Consider the following 22060-nt stretch of genomic DNA (forward strand, 5'->3'; position numbering starts at 1 on the left):
GATGGGTGAGGATGTTGGAGTGCCACGTGGCCAATCCCATTCCCCAGGACAGGAGGAGAGAGCCCATTTTGGAAGCTCAGAGACAGTCTTCTGTAAATAAGGAAAAGTATCTGGCCAATTGTGCTTTTTTTTAGTCCTAGAATTTGACATAACATACTTTTAAAAAAATGGACTCACCTCTTAGCAATTCCTGCCATAGCCCCTACTGTAGGGGACTTTGTTAGAAGGGTTTGTAAATACCAATGTCAACAGGACCATCTGAAGGGTGCGTACTCCCAGCCAGCTGCATCATGTTACAGCCCTCGATTTTTTCATGTTCCTCTCCATACTCTATGAGATGGGTGTTGTTAAAGATAAACAGGATGCTTATAAAGTATGCCATTGAACATTGCTGCCATTAAGGCATATTCTAGTTTGGCCTATGAAGGCGTAATGATCATTTGTATCTAACAGTTAACAAATATTCAATAAAGGAAAAATTAAATTTAGAAATGTGAGTACTGCCAGAAACTTCTTAATATAACAACTGATTTTGTTCTTGTATTAGTTTCCTATTGCTGCTGTTTAAAAAAAAATCACAATGGATAGATGGACAGATAGATAGAAATCACCACAAACTTAGTGTCTTAAAACAACACAAATTTATTATGTTATAACTCTGTAGATTAGAAATCTAGTGTGGGTCTCATTGAACTAAAATCAAGGTGTCAGCGTGGCTGTGTTCCTTCTGAAGGTTCTAGAAGGCTTCTACAGACCAGCTACATTCCTTGGCTCATGATCCCCTCCTTCTGTCTTCAAGCCAGCCATGTTGTATCTCTCTGACCTCCTTCCTTCACCACATCCTCTCTAAACACAGCTGGGAAAACTTCTCTACATTTAAGGACTCGTGTGATTAGATTAGTCATACTCAGATAATCCAGGATAACCTCCCCATCTGAAGGTTTGTAATTTTAATCATATCTGCAAAGTCCCTTGACCATGTAAAGTAACCATTTATAGTCATGGGTTTTGGGGATTCGAGCATGGACATATTTAAGGGCTCATGATTCTGCTTACCAGAGCTCTGGGGAATATTTGCTTCACCTTGAGATCTTCTTCAAAACTAGAATATCTGCAAAGTCTTGATTGGTGATCTATGGGTGACATAGAAGGATACCGTCTGGCATGGTTTTTCAGATTTCATTAATACCAGACAGTTCTGATTTAACTTACTGGTGGAATATGTCTATACAAGAAGGATACATCATCCATTCAACAAATGTTCCATGAGCATCTACTATGTGTCAGGCACTGTGCTTGACATTATGCATATCGAAATGAATGAAGGTTCCCTAAGCACCCACACTCTAGTGCAGGAGACGGACCATAAGGACCATGATGGAGTTATGTAGTGGGTGCAATCACACATAAGAATATAGTCACCANCATATCGAAATGAATGAAGGTTCCCTAAGCACCCACACTCTAGTGCAGGAGACGGACCATAAGGACCATGATAGAGTTATGTAGTGGGTGCAATCACACATAAGAATATAGTCACCAGGGGCGCCTGGGTGGCGCAGTCGTTAGGCGTCTGCCTTCGGCTCAGGGCGTGATCCCGGCATTATGGGATTGAGCCCCACATCAGGCTCCTCCGCTATGAGCCTGCTTCTTCCTCTCCCACTCCCCCTGCTTGTGTTCCCTCTCTCGCTGGCTGTCTCTCTCTGTCAAATTAATAAATAAAATCTTTAAAAAAAAAAGAATATAGTCACCTAACTCCTTTTNCCCCTGCTTGTGTTCCCTCTCTCGCTGGCTGTCTCTCTCTGTCAAATTAATAAATAAAATCTTTAAAAAAAAAAGAATATAGTCACCTAACTCCTTTTAATTTCAACTCTTGATCGTGAAAAACAGGAAACCACCAGAACAGTAACGTTTCAGGGAGCAAGGTCTTCCAAAGAGGACTTAACATGGAAGACATTCTTTTCTCTCCCGACAGTCAGGGAAGTTATAAAATTCATCTTACTGCGGTTCCAAAAGCTGTTTTGGGGAGGCCATTAGCAGAAACTACTGTTTTCCTGATGTCATGGTACTTCCTGCATTTCAGTGCTGACCACACTGAGCAGTAGTAAACAGGAAAGGAAATAGCTAGAGCAATAGATACACACCTGATTTTCTCTGCAGTACAAGACAGGGTTTTAAGTTTTAAAGGCTGAACTTTGAGCAACAACAGATCCAAAGATTAGTATTAGTTATTAATATTAAATATATACTGACTGATCCGAGAAGTGGCAGGTATGATGTAAACTCATAGGATCTAAATTAGCACAGGGTATGGCCATAGAAATACCACCAGAAAAAATCTCTATCAAATAAACAGAAAACACAAACTCGTAAATTCCGAGAACAAACTGGTGGTTGTTGGAAGGGAGGGGCGGGGTTTGGGGGGGTGGGCAAAGTAGGTGAAGGGAATTGAGAGGTACAAAGTTCCAGTTAAAAAATAAGTCATGGGGATAAAAGTACAGCATAAAGAATATAGTCAATAATCTAATAACTTTTTATGGTGACATATGGTAACTATACTTACTGGGATCATTTCATAATGCACATTGATTGTCAAATCCCTATGTTGCACACCTGAAACTAATAACCGTAATAAAACAAAAACAAACAAACAGAAATACCGAATAAGGTCAATAGAAGAAGATAATCCAGATAAGAACTGGGAGAGACACTGCCCTAACCACTTCAGATTGCTTTGTTTTTACTAATATCCCACAGAGGAGGGCTGGTAGCTCATAAGAGAGGATTCAAATTGGCCAACGATGGGCCACATTTGACTTAGAGATGCCAGGTGATTTAGAAATTGAAAAATTCTACTACAAATCCAAATGTCCATCTTCTTTTGAAAACTCAGAGCTAAAACACCCATATTTGCATTCCCACATGACAACAACCTGTGTTAGGTGAGTGATAGCTGCCCTATTTAGAGTGAGCTTGTATTCCCGAATTTTCCAGTTGCTACCACTCTTGTTTCCTTATAGCTGGCCCATTTATTCATGTTAACTTCCTGGCTTTGCAGGCCACCTATGTTTTATAAAGTTAAATCAATATAATATTTATAATTTACTTTGTATGTTTAGGATACAACAAATGTATATGCTTATGGAAACTGTATATAGTTTATTCCACATGGTGGGTTAAGTTATATCTTTATAATGTCTTGAGGTTAGGCCCTGTGAAGGTATTGTTAAGTAGAGATAGCTGCTGGGCTCCGGGTGGCTCAGTTGGTTAAGTGCCTGCATTGGTTCAGGTCATGATCCCAGGGTCCTGGGATCGAGCCCTGCATTGGGCTCCCTGTTCATCAGGGAATCTGCTTCTCCCTCTCCTCCCCACCTGCGCTCTCTCTCTCTTGCTATCTCGGTCTCTCTTTCTCAAATAAATAAAATCTTACAAAATTATGTGTTTATCCCCAGTCAGAACATTCTTTCAACTTTAAAAGGTTATTGTTATGTGTCACCTGTAGGGTTAGCTTTAAATGCAGGCAGACTGACAGCTGCTTACCTGATATGATTAATCAAACACTAGAAAGGAAGACCTCTTCTTCATTGACATGCCCTTCCCTCACCTCCCAGAGGCCTGAAGTTCCTTTAACAGGAACAGTGTTCTTGTTAAATCCAAACTCTTAAATATGAGAATCATCTAGAAGGGAAATCATAGTTTGAAAGTGTTTTGAACATCTCTCAGAATGGAAACATACTTATTAAAATTCATTAAAATATAATTACTAGTAACAAATATAACTACTATTCTAAATTATAAAACAAGGAAAGATGATTTTTTTGGCTATACATGCAGATAAAATATTGGCACACATAGTCTTTGTTGTTCTATTAAATGGTTAATTAAAGCAAAAGATCTTTTCTTACGTCAGATTTTTCTTCTGTTTTACAAAGATAAAGTAAAAACTTAGACGAAGTCAAATTTATCCCATTCACAATATTCCAAAAAAGAAGAAACAATGGCATATGTTAAATACTCCTTTGAAACACCAAACAAGCCAGCCCTTGGATCTAGGGTGAAATCTGATTTAGCTGGTCAAATAAAGGGCAAATGAGATCAGAATTTACTAGAATAGTGTCACCAGCTTTCTGAAAGTCAGGCCATTCTTTACTTTGTCAGTCTGCATAGAGATCATCTGTTTGAGCTTTTTTCCCCCTACTAATCTGTGTTAGTTGTCTATTCTTACAAATTCAGCTCAAGTTGGTTCTGTGTTTTGTAAGATACACTGTGGCCTACTCAGTGCTCCGTGAGCTCTCTAGATGCAAGTTTTGGACATTTTCTTCCTCGGGGCTAGTAAAAGGTAGGAGAGAAAAAGACATCTTTTTCTGCAGGTCGCTATTTCCTTCAGTATTTCCAAATCTAGATTGTTAGTCTCTTAATATACTCACAAATGTTCCATTTTGGGGGGTATTATTATTTCTGGACTGAGAGGAGTGTATTATACCTTCAGCCGTGAAANTCCTCGGGGCTAGTAAAAGGTAGGAGAGAAAAAGACATCTTTTTCTGCAGGTCGCTATTTCCTTCAGTATTTCCAAATCTAGATTGTTAGTCTCTTAATATACTCACAAATGTTCCATTTTGGGGGGTATTATTATTTCTGGACTGAGAGGAGTGTATTATACCTTCAGCCGTATTCTTGACAGGGTTTCTAATGAAAGCTCTTCTTTCCACTGGAAAATTCTTTGGGGATTAAGTCCTTAAATAAAGAGAGCTAATGAAATCCAGCATTTCCTCCTAGCCTGAGCTACCCTGGACCCTAGCTCAATGAGCCTCCTTCTTCCTACTTTCATAGTCACAGATCCAAGTATTTTATCTAGGTTTATTGTAGCCATCCTTGTGGCAAGACGTCAGTAATTTAATTGCTCAATCAGTGTTTCTCAAAGTATAGTCTGTGCAAATGAAGTAATGGAGGATATTCAGAAAAGTCTGGAATAGAGATTATTGATCAAATATATTTAGCAAAATCTGGGTGTAAAAATTTAACAAACTATTATTTCCCAGACCTTTAATATGCATCCTATATCTTCAAGAAAAAGGATAAGCAGGGGCANAGCCATCCTTGTGGCAAGACGTCAGTAATTTAATTGCTCAATCAGTGTTTCTCAAAGTATAGTCTGTGCAAATGAAGTAATGGAGGATATTCAGAAAAGTCTGGAATAGAGATTATTGATCAAATATATTTAGCAAAATCTGGGTGTAAAAATTTAACAAACTATTATTTCCCAGACCTTTAATATGCATCCTATATCTTCAAGAAAAAGGATAAGCAGTGCTTTCCAAACCTTTTTGACCATGGAAACTTTTTCTTAGGAGCATTTTTAAATAATATTTCTTAGGAATAAATTTGAGAAATGCTTATTCATGTCAAATTACCATATTTTTGTGTCTATTACCTGTTTGCCCATTGGTAACCTTTATTAGTAGACGTTCCCACGATTCTATTCCATGACAGAATCTATCAAGGAAAGCTTTGCCATTATTTTCAAGGATTAGAAGGATGAAAAGGCCCAAATATTATTTTTTTCAAGGAGAAACTGACATGATTCAGAATCAGAAGTATCAGATTTATTGAAATTGTCAATTTCTGAGGGCAGGACATTTTCTACAAACGTCTAAATTGATTCTTGCCTCCATTTTATTTTTTAATTATTTTTAAAAATAAACTCTATGCCCAGTGTGGGGCTTGCTCTCACAACCCCAAAATCAAGAGTCACATGCTCTCCTCACTGAGCCAGCCAAGGGCCCTGATTCTTGTCGCCATTTTTAAGTACACATTGCTATGTTCATCTATTAAAAACATTAAAACCATGAAAAGCAGTAACAATTTGGCTTTAGACAACTGATGTAAGAATTTACAAAATCATTTTTACAATCTACACTTTTTAAATACTGTATTGTATATTCACAAGGTTGTAGAACCATCACCGCTAATTCCAGAATATTTGATCACTCCAGAAAGAAACTATACGCATTAGCAGACATTCCCCATTCCCTGCTCCCCCATCAGCCTTCTAGAATCATTAATCTACTTTTGGACTTGTCTGTTCTAGAAATTCCATATAGATAGATTCATACAATAAGTGGTCTTTTTGTGTCGGGCTTCTTACACTTCGCATGTTGTAATATGCATCACTACTTTATCCCTTTTTAGGGTGAAAATATTACATTGTATGGACATATCACAGTTTGTTTATTCACTAATTAATGTATATTTGGGTTATTTTTGCCTTTTTTTACTATTATAAAAATGCTGCTATGAACATTTTTTTAAAGATTTATTTATTTATTTATTTATTTATTTGACACAGATAGAGACAGCCAGCGAGAGAGGGAACACAAGCAGGGGGAGTGGGAGAGGAAGAAGCAGGCCTATAGCAGAGGAGCCTGACGTGGGGCTCGATCCCCTAACGCCAGGATCACGCCCTGAGCCGAAGGCAGACGCTTAACCGCTGTGCCACCCAGGCGCCCCTGTTATGAACATTTTTTACAAGATTTTTGGGGACATTTGCTTTCAGTTCTCTTGGGTATGTGCATATGCATGGAATTACTAGGTAATATGGCAACTCTGCATCTAACCATTTAAGGAACTGCCAAACTATTTTCAAAAGTGACTACACCATTGTAACATTAATATTGTCAAAATGTCCATATTACCTAACGTGATCTACAGATCCAATGCAATCCCTATCAAAATCTCAATGGTATTGTTTACAGAAATAGAAAAAGAAAACCCTAAATATTCATATGGAAACACACACACACACAAATAGCCAAAGCAATCTCTAGAAAGAAAAACAAGGCTGAAGACATAACACTTACTGATTTCAAAATATATTGAAAGCTGCATAATCAAAACGGTATGGTACTGGCATAAAAACAGACATACAGAGCAATGAAATAGAAGAGAACCCAGAAATAAATCCACATATATACAGTAAACTGATCTTCAACAAGAATATTAAGAGCACACAATAGGGAAAGATAGTCTCTTTAATAAATGGTGTTGGGAAAACTGGACATCCACATGAAAAAAAAAAAGAAAGAAATTGGAACCCTATCTCACATCATACACAAAATCAACTCTTTAAGGGATTAAAGACTTAAACATAAAACTGTTTATGAGGTTTTTTGTTTTTTGTTTTTTGGGTTTTTTTGGGTAGGATTCCAGAAGCCCAGGCAACAAAAGCAAAAATGGACAAGGGGACTGCATCAAATTAAAAAGTTTTTGCACAGGAAAGGAAACACCCAAAAGTGAAAGGTAACTTCTACAATGGTAGAAAACATTTGTGAACCATAGATTCGATAAGGGATTAATATCCAAAATATATAAAGTATTCATACTACTCAATAGCAAATTAATAAATAACTTGATTTAAAAATAGGCAAAAGACCTTAGTAAGCATTTTTCCAAAGCAGATACACAAATGGCCAACAGGTATATGAAAAGGTGCTCTATATCTCTAATCATTAGGGAATTGCAACTCAAAACCACAAAGATCTTATCTCACACCTGGTAGGATGACTATTATAAAAGAGACAAAAGATATCAAGTATTGATGAGGATGTGGAGAAAAGGGAACATCTCTATACTGTTGATGAGAATATAAATTGGTACAACCATATGGAAAACAGTATGGAGACACCTCAAAACATTGAAAATGAAACTGCCATATGATCCAGCAATCCCACTTCTGCAAAACGGAGTCAACTATCTCAGAGGAGTATCTGCCCTCCCATGTTCATTGCAGCATTATCCCAATAGCCAAGATACGAAAACAAAATAAATGCCCACCAATGGGTGAATAGATAAAGATGTGGGGTGTGTGTCTGTGTGTGTGTGTGTGTGTCTGTTCAGCCTTAAAAAAAAAAAGAAGTCCTGCCATTTGTGACAGCATGGTTAGAGCTGGAGGACATGCTAAATGAAATAAGCCAGACAGAGAAACACGAATATCATATGATCTCACTTATATGTGGAATTTAAAACAGTCCAACTCATAGGAGCAGAGAGTAGAATGGCCTATTCTGGAAAATGTATATTCTCCTTTCATTAAGTGTAGTGTTCTATAGGCGAACACTATAATTCATGGTGTGAATTCTTCTATTTTCATAGCGTGAATTCTTCTATTTTTCTTGTTTATTTTCTATCTAGTTCTATTGTTGAAAATGGGGTTATTAAGGTCTCCAATTATTATTGTGAAATTGTCTATTTCATTCCTTCAGTTTTTGCTTTCTGTATTTGTTTCATGTATTTCATGGGTATAGTTTTGAATATTTGGAAGTGTGAAAGCCAAATGTGGGGGACCACAAAGTCCCTGTAGCACATTTTGCAATTTGAAGGTTGACAAAATAGATTATAACCTAGATTGAGGAAAAGAAATATGTCCCTCCGACATATAGGAGAACGCAAAGTTGCAGCTAAAAAAAAAAAAGTGAATGATGAAGGACATAGGATTAAAAATCAAATCCTGCCATTGTGTAGCTATGAAACCTTGAATGAATCCCTTAATTTGTTTGGCCCACTCCCTTACCTGTCACACTCATATTTCCAGCACCTCCCTGATACTTCTCTTTGGTTGACCCTGTGGTCAGACATCTGCTCTGCTGGATTGTTGAGAAGATTCTTACAGAAGACATTACTTTTATGACTGAAGATGAAATGTTACATTTTTTTCAGGAAAATTTCTATGACATATCAGTCTACTATCTTCGTTTCTTGGACGATTTTTAGTAATTTATGTCATCTTGAAATACACTTTTTCTCCATCCTCACTGCTTTCCTTACCAGTTATCTTATCATAATAATAATTCTTAGGGGGGCTGGGAACTGTGGCCAATTGTAGTTGAGCAAATTCTCAATTTTTTTCATTTAGAAGTAGGAAACAGTAAGAATTATATTACAAAATCAACGGATTTTGCCTATTCTCTCTTCTGAAAAATGTTTGTTGTATTCAGCATTTGCAGTGGTAATATTTCAATGATGCCATATTACATATTTTTCTTTTAGACTTTAGTATTATTTTTTATTTTTTAAAAAAGATTTTATTTATTTATTTGACAGAGATAGAGCCAGCCAGCGAGAGAAGGAACACAAGCAGGGGGAGTGGGAGAGGAAGAAGCAGGCTCATAGCGGAGGAGCCTGATGTGGGGCTCGATCCCATAATGCCGGGATCACGTCCTGAGCCGAAGGCAGATGTGCCACCCAGGCGCCCCAAGTATTTAAGTATTATTTTTTAGAGCAGCTTTCAGTTTACAACAAAATTGAGAGGAAGTTACTGAGATTTCCCATATATCCCCTGCCTCCTCCATTATCAACATCACTCACCAGAATGGTACTTTACGAAGGATGGACCTATACTAGCACCTAATTACCCAGAGTCTAGTTTACCTTAGGGTTCACTCTTGGTGTTGCATATTCTATGGTTTCAGACAAATGTACAGAGCCATATTTCCATCTTTATAATATCACGCAGAAAGCAATTGCCCCTTGAAGAAGGCAGGGATTAGGGGTACTGACATTCCACAGAGTTGAAAATCTGTAGAACTTTTGACTCCCCCAAAACTTAACTACTAATGGCCCACTGTTGACTGGAAGCCTACTGATAACATAAATAGTTGATTAACACATATTTTGTATGTCACATGTATTATATACTGTGTTCTTACAATAAAGTAAGCTAGAGAAATGAAAATATTAAGAAAATCATAAGGGAGATAAAATACATTTATAGAACTGTACTATATTTATAGAAAAATCTGTGTATAAATGTACCCATATAATTCAAAGCCCTATTGTTCAAGGGTCAACTGTATTTTCACTCCCCTAAAAATCCTCCATGCTCTGCCTGTCCATCTCTTTCCCCTTTTACCTTGGCAATCACTAATCTTTTTACTGTCCCTATAGTTATGCCTTTCCTAAAATGTCATATAGTTGGGACGTTATAGTATATAGCCTCTTCAAACAGGTTTCTTTTACTTCATAACATGCATTTAGGGTTCCTCCATGTCTTCCCATGACTTGATAGCTCCTTTCTCTTTACTGTCAAACTGTATTTCATTGTCTGAATGTATCACAGTTCATTTATCCATTTACCAACTAAAGGATATGCTGGTTTCTTCCAAGTTTTAGCAATTATGAACAAAGTTTCAATAAGCATCTGTGTACAGGTTTGTATGGACGTATTTTTTACGCCTTTGGGACAATGCCAAGGAGTGTGGTGGCTGGATCGTATGAAAAGAATATGTTTAGTTTTGTAAGAAACCATCAGAAACCATCTTCCAATGTTGCAATACCATTTTTCATTCTCACCAGCAACGAATGAGAGTTCTTGTTGCTCCAAATCCTCGCCAGCATTTGATACTGTCAGTGTTCTAGATTTTGGCCACTCTTATAGGTGAGTAGTGGTATCTCATTGTTGTTTTAATTGGCATTCCCTTGATGACATATATGGAGAATCTCTTGTGTATATTTATAATCCAAAGTACAATCTACTGGCCAGGATAAGTAAATATCCACAAATACTCCATTATTTCCTGTCTTCTAACAGGTGACTTAGAAAGGAAAAGAAAATTTGTAGAGCAATACAGATGAGATGGAAGGGCTGAAACTAATGTATTTAACTTAAGATGTTCGTCCATAATGCAGAAGTTTTAGGGAATACTCATCACACAATTGCTTCTATCGTTTGATTCCCCTATTTTAATTTATAATCCCAAGAAGCCTGGGAGCACAAGAAGTGTGCTCAGGTGAGGTAGTCATTAAAAACAAAATGTCATACTGAAAGTGATATTATAGATATCACCTGGGTTCAAAAGAGCTCACATGTATTAGGAGATATCAAATTCCAAGCCACCACCATCATCCCCAACACACACACACACACACACACACACACACACACACACACACACACTCCCATTTAATTCTTATAGCAAACATAATAGCAGAAGTACTAGCATTCTGGGACGCCTGGGCGGCTCAGTTGGTGAACTGTCTGCCTTCGGCTCTGGTCATGAAACCAGGGTCCTGGGATCGAGCCCCGCATTGGGCTCCCCACTCAGTGGGGAGCCTGCCTCTCCCTCTTCCTGCTTCTCCTCTGCTTGTGCTCTCTCTCTGACAAATAAATAAAATCTTAAAATAAAAAAAAAGTAGTACTAGCATTCTGATTTTACAGGTGGGAGTCCTGGGGCTCAAGTCACTGGCCTGGGCCTCTGTAGCTAGCTGAGTTTTTAAACTAGGATCTGATCACAAAGTCTGGGCTTTCTCTACTATAAGACACTGTCTTCTGCAGTACTTGAAAGGTATTAGAGAAATATATTTTCACCTTTCTTTCCATTGTTTGTTTTTACCATATCACACATTTATCAAGGGAAACACCATGTGTAAAGTGCCTGCGTGATGCTTGGCCCGTATCAGGGGCCTAGCAGATGGTGTTTTCATTTCTTCCTTCAATCAATCTTTTGGAGGTCAATTTTTTGACCTATACATTTTGGGTGGTTTGCCACATAAATAGTTGTCTTTTTAGTGTCCTCAGATTTTTTTTTTAATGTACAAAAAGACGATGGCTTTAGAAAACTTTTGAAATGAAGCTTTGTTTCATACTAACACACATCCACACAAATACACATATACACGAACAAAGTATACGCATGGCGTGCACACAGATGCACAGTATTTTAACACTTCTTATGAAAAAAATAACTGATTTACTGAGATGAAATTCACAAACCATACAATTCACCCATTTTAATGGGATGGTTTTTAGTGTATTCACAGACATGGGCAACTATCACCACAGTCATTTTTATCACCCACAAAAGAAATTCAGTACCCTTATGCCTCCATCCACCAATATTCCCATCGTTCCCTATCCCTACCACTAGGCCCACCCTAGCCCTAGGCAAATGTTAATCTATTTTTGCTCTCCATAGATTTATTTCTTCTGGACATTTCCTATAAATGTAATCTTATTATATGTGGCCTTTTTATGTCTGGCTTCTTTCATGTAGCATAATATTTTCTAGGTTTAATCCATGTTGTAACACGTACTTCATTCCTTTTGGTGACTAAATAATATTCCGTTATATGTATATACCATGTTTTTGTTATCTAGTCATTGGGGGATAGACACTTTTTTTGTTTTTTGTTGGGTTTTTTTGCATCCCTGGACAGGTATAAAAGGGGATAGACATTTGGATCGACTCCACTTTTTGGTCATTTTGAATAATACTGCTACAGACATTCACATACAAGTTGTGCAGCCTTTGTTTTCATTTCTCTTGAGTGAAATTTCATTTTGGGGGGAGCGAAGTCACTGGGTCAAATGGTAACTGTATGTTTAACAATTTGAGGAACTGCCAGGCTGTTTTTCAGAATATCTGCCTCGTTTTACATTAATACCAGCAGTATGGGAGGGTTCCAACTTTGCTATATGCTCTCCAAAACTCGTCTATTAGATTATACACATCCTAGTGAGTGTGAGGTGGTATCAATTCCCTGATGACTAATAATGTTGAACGTCTTCTGTGCATATAAATTTGAAGATATTTAACTTATATTGATCACCTGAAATACACAGAGTGTAATGGTACTGTAGGGCATATAAACAGATCGTAGGAATTCAAGTCTAGAGGGGTTTTTAAGATAGCCCTGGTTTTCATTCCGAATTCAGCCACGTATTGAGTATGTGATCATAGGCAGATTACTTAATCCCTCTGGGCCTCATATTTCTCAGCTGTAAGATGAATGTAATGATATAGATCTCAGTTTGTAAGATTAAGTGAGATCATTCAAATATTTGTTGCATCCCTGATTTGTGCCTTGCGCTCACTCTATCTCTCCATATATGAATAGATGAGGTTTTGGCATACGCCTAGCCCAAGGCCTGGCTCCACTCATTACACCGGTAGGTTGGCAACAATGAGATGACAATGTTGACGGTGTAATCAGGGTGTTCTTAGATACACGATCCCATGTTATTGTGATGAGAAATCATTTTAATTTAGAAGGTGGGGTTTTAAACCAACTAAAAAGCTGAGTTTGAACAGAAAGCATGCTTTAGTGCAGTTTCTGCCAGTTCTTTGCTGGGAGCCTGTGTGCGTGCGCTCACCCACAGCCATATTGGCACTAATTGGCATCCTGGTAGGCAGGTTCAGCCAGGAGATCAAAGACTGACAGGCGGAGAGCGCTGTGCCTTTGGTGAGGGCAGCGATGTGTTGGCAGGAGGCAGAGTGGAGAGAGCTCACCTGCCACTGCTCTGTCTGCTGTTTGGAGAAACAAGCTACCCATCGTAGACACCAGTCTGATATCTTTAGAAAATCATAACTATCATTATGGGAAAGAAATTAGGAAACCAATCTGGGTACCAGCTCTCAGTCTTGAGATAGTTTCTCCTGAGGGGGCTTTTATGAATGCTGTGTAGGGGGGGAAGCTGAGTTATAAGCATCTGCCTTCCACTCAGGTCAAGATCTCCGGGTCCTCAGATCAAGCCCCGCATCCGGCTCCCTGCTCAGCAGGGAGTCTGCTTCTCCCTCTTTCTCTCTCTCTCTCTGTCCGTCCCCCCACTCATGCTTGCTCTCTCTCTCATATAAATACTTTAAATTACATTTAAAAAGAATGCTGTGTAGGATATGTAGGCTTTCATTTGTGTATTGTGAAATAGTTCAGCATGTTTAAGAACTAAAGTACAGTAGCTAATTGTTAGGCAACCTAGAAAACGTCTAATGATATGATCAATAAGTCTCGGGATAATATTTTTCAAATAATTTCGGCTGGAAAGAAGCATTTTGCAGTGCATGTGTCTGGATACGTTTGATTTCTATTTTAATGGCTTGGACGGGCATCAGTAAGAGCAAGAGGAGGCTAGGTGAATAATTACAAGTGAACTCTACTCTTGGGAAAATTAATATGTAAAACTGCAATCCGAAAAGATATTTATTTGTACAACTAATAATGCAAACACATATTTTTATAATGCTCATTGTGCAAAGATAAAGTGATAATTATTATAGCTAGCTTTATATTATATTTGGTTTTTTTAAAAAAGATTTTATTTGTTTATTCAACAGAGATAGAGACAGCCAGCGAGAGAGGGAACACAAGCAGGGGGAGTGGGAGAGGAAGAAGCAGGCTCATAGCGGAGGAGCCTGATGTGGGGCTCGATCCCATAACGCCGGGATCACGCCCTGAGCCGAAGGCAGACGCCCAACCGCTGTGCCACCCAGGCGCCCCAATACATTTGATTTTATATATAAATTTCCCTGGAATTTCTTCAAGTGTGTTTCACCATTTTCAGGATGATTGGATTTGTGAAAATATTGTATTATATATGAAAATTTTTAGGATTTTTAACATAAAATATGCATTATTGTATTATATTCAAATTGTATGGGCATAACTGCATTATACTCAAATTGTATGTTGATGTGATTTTTTTAGGAAAACATATTTTCTCGTCACAAAATTAATGCTCTTTGAGTAAAACCTGCAAACTATAAAGAAATAACAGCTGTTTTTAATAATGTCCATTTGTTTACATTCTTATTTAAAATGTTACCAATTTAGTAAGCAAATCTTCGTTTTTTAATATTCCTTTTCCGGATTACTGGTGATTTTATAATCACTTTTCATATGTCATTCCCCATTTGTATTTCTTTTACAAACTACTTGTGCAAAACTGCCTCTTTCTCTTCTGAAGGGTTAAAATTTTATTGATTTTTAAGTCTTTTTTATAGTAAAGATTTTAATCCTTTTTCTATGACAAATACTGCTCTGGGGCAAATATTTTCAATCATGAATTGTTAATTTTGTATAATGCTTAAATAGGCCTTCCAAACCTAGACATCAGATATTATTGTTAAATTTTATTTATTTGTCCTTACCTAATGATTGAAGAATAATACTGATAATGCCAATATGACATTTTATATTTTCATATGCATTTCATGTAATTGTCTAAGTAAAGCCTCACATGAATTCTGCTTGGTGGGCACCTGTATTATCCTACATCCCATTCCTCAGAAGAACGATCCCTCATTAGGCAGTGAAGCCCAACTACATCTTGACTCCATATTTTGTGCTTTTCCTGCACTCGCATGACATATTTTTACTGATTTGTGGTCTCTGTAGAGCCCTTAGGTCACCAAAAAATCCTGTTCCTACTTGTTGGATATTCCACTAACGGAAAAAAATAAAGGATTAGGAAGACTCAGCTTAAGAAGACTAAAGAATGCAATTATTTGGCATAGAATTATTTTTGAAAAGTGATTTTAAGAGTGTAACAGATAATTTTATAAAATCTAAGAAAATCAAAATGCAGATAGTGGAAAAATGTATAACACCCCCAAAATCTCACCATTCAAAGATGTAAACACTGATAGAATTTTTTTAAAGATTTTATTTATTTATTTGTCAGAGAGCGAGAGCACAAGCAGGGGGCGCTATAGGCAGAGGGAGAAACAGGCTCCCTGCTGAGCAAAGAGCCTGGTGTGGGACTCTATCCCAAGACCCTGGGATCATAACCTGAGCTAAAGGCAGATGCTTAACCGACTGAGCCACCTAGGGGGTCCTGCTGATAGAATTTTTGTATGTGGTTTTCCCATTTTTGCTTATTTCTCTTTGTATACTTATATATGCATTTCTGATTATACTACATATATGGTATTGTATCTTGTTTTTTGCACTTAATTTATTTTTAAAATGTTTCCATGTAGTTAAATATTACTAGTTTATGTTTTTAAATTTTTAATATTTTATGTATTATGGCATAATATAACCAATCCTTTATTGTTCAACATTCAATTTTTTTTCTATTTTCCAAGAACTACAAAAACACTTTGCTAAATATTCTTGTCTTATTATTTATTATGAAACCCAGATTCTGGGTCAAAGGCTATTCACTTTTAAGGTGATGTAATGCAACTTTTCCAAACGCCTTAAGAAACTATGTTTACTTGTCCTTGACCTTCATTAGACAGTAAACTTCAAACATGCAGACCTGCAGTACCTAGCCTGGTACCTGTCATATAATCGATGCTTAATAAATATTTGTTGAATGATCAGGTGGATAGATAACGAAGAAAGAGAGAAAGGAGTGCAAAAGTAGCGAGGGAAGAATGTGTGCCCTGTTAAAGTGGGGGAAAAATCAAGCTTGTGTTTTCATCGAGATCAAATGAAACCTTAACACTATGCTGAGTGTCGGGTCCCCAGACTATGTACCCATGTATGAAAGAATAAGGATGCTTCATTTAATAGATCGTCTTTGTAAAGGGTGATGGTTGGAAATGGGGGAACAAACCAGAAACCTCTTTCTCTGGGTCTGATCTGCTTCTAAAATCAACCTTTGTCTTATTCTTCCTTGTAGATGTGGCACCGAACCCTCAAATTCCTCTTCATTTTAACTCTCAAGTTTTGTCCCAGACCAGACCTATGTTTGCATAAACAAAAAGACCCAATAGCGAGCATTTCCATACAAGAGTCATCTATCTACCTCAGGCCTTTATCTTCAGCACCCCAAAGAACAAATGGAAATTGGAAATGATGGCTTGTCCCTAACCAGAACTAGATATGTTTCTCAGGTATGACTTTCTACCCCAAGACTAGAGCAAACCTTAGGGATATTGTTTTCTTTTCCCTCCACTTACGCTAAAATACACCCAACAGTTTGTTAGACATGCAGAAGAGTGCACATTTATCTTCACAGTGAGCCATGCCAAAAATTCTTTGCGGTTCCTATTTCCCACCTAGAAGATATACATAGAAGTACTTATAAGTTTGCAGCACCTGCAGCCTCCTTTTTTGGTATCCTTTTCTCTGCCCAATGGACTTCCGGCCCTCTTCTCCCCCTCCCCCTTATTAGAAGAGAGGCATTCAGGTTTTAAGGCCCTTAGCTCCACTTGTGGCCTATATAGTTTTTCCATGTTAAAGGAATTCTAGGCCTCAGCAAGCAGATGAAGAGGCACATTTTGGGGAATGGGGGCCCCTGTAGTCTCATGAGACCTACTCGCTCTGCTGGCTCTGTAATGATCCCCCTTAGAAAACTGGTATAGGGGAAGAGTTGAGAAAGGGTCACCTATGATCTCTTCCCAACATGCAGCCCCCAGGAGGGAATGGGTTGCTTGTCAGCCCAGCCTAGAACCTTCTTTCTGCTAGGTACTAGCATCAGAGAAGTTCGCAGCCTTTTGTCCTTGTCTTTTAAGACCAGTAACCTGCCTCAGTATATTTCTCCCTGGCAGCATCTGAACGTAAGCCAATTATCCCTTGCTTGACCTCTTCTCTAAGACTCCCAGATGCGTATTTCCTATTTCTGGTATTTTGATGTTTAATAAGTATTTAATAAGAGTTTTACAGTAGAACACCCTTATCTCATATCCTCAAATGAAACTCTCACTTCCTAAGTTATATTCACCTCCAAGAATGTAGTTTCTGACAAATGGAGCTCTAACCTTTGTAATTAGATTTGAGGCCATAGTTTGGTCTTCAATGGTGAGATGAGTGTCTGTAGCTCCAGTGGTTTACTGGAGGTAGATGGACACTGACAAGTGGTAAAAGGCAGGTCTTAGGCCAAGGTTGTGGATTCTAAACCAGAGCCCCTTTATTCCTTGAATGGTACCAGGTTGTGTATGAAAACTGCTTTCTGTCTGAGAGACCATTGGATGTGATCTTTGAAACTTACTCTGCAGCCTGCCGCTTGGGTGGGACAGGTGGCCAGAGGCACTTAGTCACCCATGGGATTTTTATGGGGAAAAAAATCCTGATGATGCCTTTGAAATATTCCTTGTGCTGCTTTCTATGTTTTTCTTCACACTAAATTATCATAAAGGTATATATGGGAGTATTTTATACTCTCACTGTTGCATGCATTACTTTTTTTCTTTTTACTTATAGGAATAAAGGTAAAATCTAAAAAAGCCTGGTTGTCTTTTATGTTTTTGTGGTCCGAGTACTTGGGTACGAGGACAGGGATGCAGGAAGGTAGAAACAACAGTGACATTTCAATCATGTCTTTGTCAGAAATATTTTTCAGCATTCTCTGGAATTCTAATCAGAAGACCACTGAGTAAAGAGTTGGAGATTTTTTTCTGGGGGAGAGTGTAAAATTATGTTCTTCCCTACAATAGCACCAGCATCTACAATTCTGACGATCTTTGTAGCATCCCCCACCAATATAGCAATTCCTGGTTTTGTTTATGGATTCAGCAACCAAATTGACCACCCACTATGTGCCAGGCACTATGACTGGGATTTAGAGTGAGATTGAGACAGTGCCTGTGTTCATTTTCGATTGCCGCTGTAATAAATGACTACAAACTTTGTCACTTCAAACAACACAGATTTATCATCTTGTGGTTCTGGAGGTCAGAAGTTCTAAAAAAAAAAATCAAGGTGTTGGCAGGGATGTGTTCCTTCTGGAGGCTCTAGGGGAGAATCTGTTTTCTTGCCTTTCCCAGCTTCTAGAGGCCGCCTATGTTCCTTGGCTTGTGGCCCCTTCCTTCATCTTCAAAGCTAGCAGCATTTAGCATCTTCTCTCCTACCTGACCTCTGCTTCTATCCTTACATCTTAGTTTACCTGACCCTCCTGTCTCATTCTGGTAAGGAGGCCTGGAGTTAGACTGGTCTCACTTGGATAATCCAGGATCGTCTCCCCATCTCAAGGCCCATCACCTTAAGCACATCTACAAGGTCCCTATTGCCAGGTCAGGCAACATATTTGAAGGTTCTGGAGATTAGGACATGGACATCTTTGGGGGAGGTCATTATTCAGCCTACCACAGTACCCTTGCCCTTGAATTAGTTCATAAAGTAGCATAAGATGATATACATTAAACAGAAGTTTATTGTTAAATACAATAAACTATAAGATAATGTCTGCACAACTTACTGTGGAAACGCAGAAGAGAGGATATCAGACTCTACCCTGAGGAAGTGCTTTTCATGGAAGAAGATTTAGATTTTATATTGAGTTCTAAAAGAAAGTGAAGGGTTCAGTAAGTGAGGAAGGAAAGGGTATAAAAGGCAGAGGGAGGGGCAGCTGGGTGGCTCAGTCAGTGAAGCGTCTGCCTTCGGCTCAGGTCATGATCCCAGGGTCCTGGCATTGAGCCCTGCATCGGCCCCCCTGCTCTGCAGGGAGCCTGCCTCTTCCTCTCCATCTGCCTCTCCCCCAGCTCATGCTCTCTCTCGATCTCTCTCTCAAATAAATAAAATCTTTAAAAAATAAATACATAAAATCTTAAAAAAAAAAAAAAAAAGTAAAAGGCGGAGGGAGAGCCAGGCTTGAAAGAGCATGACTTTCTCAGGCAGCAAAGACCAGTTCAGTCTGACTGAGATGTAGGGGCAAAGACAAAGGATGAGGCCAGTGAGGAAACAGCTGGGGCCAGATGAAGGAGGGGTTTGTACCCACATGCTGTCATTAGAGGGCTGTATGTTATTTTCCTTTAGGCAGTGGGGAGCCATGGAAATAAGTATTTCGGAAGGACCGCACGGGGTATAGTGTGGAGAATGCTTGGCTGGAGGAAGAGAGGAATAAGTGAAGGCGGGGAGGTCACTGCTCTTACACTAAGGTGTCCGAACAAATGGAACATATCATCGGTATAAACATCGTTAAATCCACAAGCTGCTTGATTTGACTGTTCTTCTATCTGTGGTAGGTTGACAAATGGCCCCCAACGATATGAGATCCTAATATCTAGAACCCGTAAGTATTACTTGATTTAGAACTAGGGTCTTTCCAAATGTGATTAAAGTGAGGATCTTGAGATGGAGAGATTTTCCTGGATTGCCTGGGGGAGCCCTAAATGAAATCACATGTATCCTTTTAAGAGAGAAGTAGAGGGAAGCAACAGACAGAAGGGGAGGAGACAGTGTGACCGTGGAGGCAGAGACTGGAGTGACGTGGCCACAAGTCGAGGAATGCCAGCAGCCACCAGAAGCTGGAGGAGGCAAGATTCTTCCTGAGAGCCTCAGGAGGGACTATGGCCCTGCCTCACCTTGACTTTAACCCGGTGAAACTGATCTGGCACTTCTGGTCTCCAGAACCATGAGAAAATAAATTTGTTTGTTTTTTCGAAGCTACCGAATTTCTGGAAATTTCTTACAGCAGCCACAGGAAAATACAGTTGACCTTTGAACAATGCAGGAATTAGGGGAGTCGACCCCCCCACACACATAGTTGAAAATCTGCATTTAACTTTTGACTTGCCAAAAGCTTTACCAATAGCCTACCGTTGACTAGAAGCCTTACTGATAACATCAACACTCAATTAACACATATTTTGTATGTTGTAGGTATTATATACTGCCTTCTTACAATAAAGTAAGCTAAAGGAAGAAAAATGTTAAGAAAATCATAAGGAAGAGAAAATACATTTACAATACTATACTGTATTTATTGAAAAAAACTCAGCGTATAAGTGGACCCACGCAGTTCAAACCCATGTTGTTCAAGGGTCACGTGTAAAACCCTCCTTTACTCTGAATGGACATGTTCCATGGCTCCCCGGTTATTCTTAGGGCGCCACAATGCTCAGAATTTTATACCAACTTTAGTTTAGACGATGCCTGTCTCTCAAATAGCTACCTTTTAGTCTTCATAACTAAGAGGTTAATGGGGAATACATGTTTCTCTTTTATACAAACAAAGAAATCATTTTATAGCTCCTAGAACAAGCCTTGTCACGCTCTATAAACATGTAGTTTTAGAGTTTTATCTTAAGAAGTTGTGATGATGTGTGCAGCAAAAACAAACAACGGAAGTGTTAGCGCGGGTTGATGGATCAGCAAGCTTTCCCTGAAGGGCCGCACCGTTCCGAGCTGACGCTTTGTAAGGAGACTATTTGGAAAAGAGTGTTAGCTCTCGTGGTACTTTGAAGAAGTTGCCATTCCCACAGGGGCAGCTCTGGTACCACTCAGAAGAGACTCTTTCATGTGCGAGTCAAGTTTTCGTGTACACAAGCCTGCCATCTTTTATTTAATGGGTTGTAAAATGTTATGCATATTAAAAAGCGCTGGATGGAGTTAACCTCTGAATGAGAGGCAGTGGGATAAAAGATAAGGAGCAAGGGCCCTCAAGCCAGAAGGTTTGTCCAACTCTGGGACAACTATAACAAGTGGAGAACCTCCGTTCATCTCTGAAATGGGATTAATCATGGCGCCTGCTTCGCTAGGTTGTTGGGGCAGCGAGGTGAAGTAAACCTCCAAAGCACCTGGCGTAGCTTTTGACACATGCCCAACACTCAATGAATATCTGGGGTTGTTATTAAAATTAAAGTCAGAGTAATGGTGAGGACATTATTTTGTTATCTGGTATGGCTGCCTGGTGAGATGCCCATTAAGAGCAGCATCTTGGGGTGCCTGGCTGGCTCAGCTCATGATCATGGGGCTCCTGGATGGAGCCCCACGCTGGGCTCCCTGATTAGCGGGGAGTCTGCTTCTCCCTTTCCCTCTGCCCCTCCCCTTGGCTCGTGCTCTCCGCCTCCCCCATCTCTCAAATACATAAATAAAATCTTAAAAAGCATCTTGTAGAACATTCTAGAAAAATACAGATACTCTGTGGATAACTCAGTTTTGAAGGTGGTGTTAACCCTGAGCCGATATCCCTTTTGATTGTCCTGCTTTGGTTCCAGGGGGAAGCAGAGCAGTCAGGAAGAACACCCTGCCTCTGGTAAGAAGGAGCAAATTAGAAGAAGTAGGCCTGGCCTTTAACGATTAAGCTATTTTACCTTGGATGTGGTAAAAGCTGGCCAGAAAGGACTTGGCATGTTCATGGCCAGTGTTAACAGGCGTTGACTATGCACAATGCAAGATAGTGGTTCATTAAGTACTAAATTGTATGATACATATGAAATGTTATGACTAATCACGGAAGGGCTGGAGTAGTTCAAGGAAGCTCGAGGAAGTGAAAAATGAAGCTGTTTGTTTTGTTTTGTGTTTTAATAAAGAGGAGGAATTTGAGTAGAGTGGGGAGTTCAGAAGGAAGGGGAACATTTGAGGCAGGGGCCACTGGGGTAAAAGTAAAGCACCACAGTAATG

This window comes from Ailuropoda melanoleuca, chromosome X, assembly GCF_002007445.2.
Source record: "Ailuropoda melanoleuca isolate Jingjing chromosome X, ASM200744v2, whole genome shotgun sequence".
NCBI lineage: Eukaryota > Metazoa > Chordata > Mammalia > Carnivora > Ursidae > Ailuropoda > Ailuropoda melanoleuca.